General features: G+C 57.1%; 1 protein-coding gene across 1 annotated transcript in view; it reads right to left on the bottom strand.

Moving 5' to 3' along the window:
- Positions 1-243, bottom strand: part of ARMC2 (armadillo repeat containing 2) — a 171,180-nt gene extending 170,937 nt beyond the window's left edge. The window contains exon 1 of the transcript XR_001358542.2: positions 113-243. The gene's annotated coding sequence lies outside the window, so the exon portion shown is untranslated. The remainder of the gene's footprint in view (positions 1-112) is intronic.
- Positions 244-1,225: the final 982 nt, after the last annotated feature.

Raw genomic sequence — 1,225 nt, forward strand, 5'->3', positions numbered from 1 at the left:
GTGGGGGGGGGACTGCTCTGAAGCCAGCGAGCGGAGCCGGGCGGCCTGTTCCCATAGCAACCGCACACGCCACGCCGGCCCCGCCGCGTTTACCCCGGCTCTGCAGCCGCACCTGCTCGGCGACTCTGCGCGTGGTCCGGGGCCAGTCCCTCCACGTCTCTCCGCTCCGCTCCTCGCCGGGCTGGGCCGCGGCACACCTCCGCCTCCAGGTTGCCGGGCGCTCTGGCTGCCCGGCGTTTTCACAGGTACCAGGCGCGCATGCGCAGGGCCCAGCTGGCGCATGCGCGGAGCAGCCCGGTCCGGCGCGCGGGGGGAATGAAACGCGCGTTGCTGGGTGAGGAACCCCCTCCTTTGGGGTCCCGAGGGCTGCTGGGAGGGCCCCGCGCCTGCGTACTGAGCCCTTGTGGCGGGGGGGGGGGGGGGGGGGGTTTGTGCGCCGCCTCCCCTTCACCAGCCCTGGAGTTATAGGAGATCGCGCCCGCTGGGCACGGGCTTTTCTTAATAAATCAGACTCGAAGAAAATGAGGGATGGAAGGGACTTCAGGAGGATATCTGGTCCCACCATACTCAAGGCAGGACCAGCCCCAACTAGATCATCCCAGCCAGGGCTTTGTCAAGCTGGGTCTTACAAACTTCCGAGGATGGAGACTCCACCATCTCTCTGGGGAACCTGGTCCAGTGCTTCACCTCCCTCCTAGTGAGAGACTTTTTCCAAATATCCAGCCTAAGCCTCCCTTGCTGCAACTTGAGACCACTGCTCCTTGTTCTGCCATCTGCCGCCACTGAGAACGGTAGCTCTGTCCTCTTTGGATCCCGCTTCAGTAGTTGAAGGCTGTTATTAAAAATCCCTCAGTCTTCTTTTTCCCAGTTTCCTCAGCCTCTCTTCAGAAGTCATGTCCCCCAGCCCCCAAACCAGTTTTGTTGCCCTCTGCTGGACTCTCCAATTTGCTCACATCCTTTCTGCAGGGGGGAGGCCAGAGCTGACTGCAGTTCTCCTAATGTGGCTTCATGGCGTGTTCTCACTTTTTTTGTTCGCTCGCAGTGGGTTCAACATCGTTTTACGTTCCACAGATTTAGTGCGGTCTGAGGCATAACATAGGACTTCACAATCCAAATGTTTTATATATTTGAATCTATAAAAAGTAATATTAAAATATTTGGTTTGTTAGAAATCCTGCCTCTTAGTATGCTGTAAAATGGTGACATTCTTTTTATTAAATTATTA

Source organism: Alligator sinensis, unplaced genomic scaffold (genome assembly GCF_000455745.1).
Source record: "Alligator sinensis unplaced genomic scaffold, ASM45574v1 scaffold962_1, whole genome shotgun sequence".
Classification (NCBI taxonomy): Eukaryota; Metazoa; Chordata; order Crocodylia; family Alligatoridae; genus Alligator; species Alligator sinensis.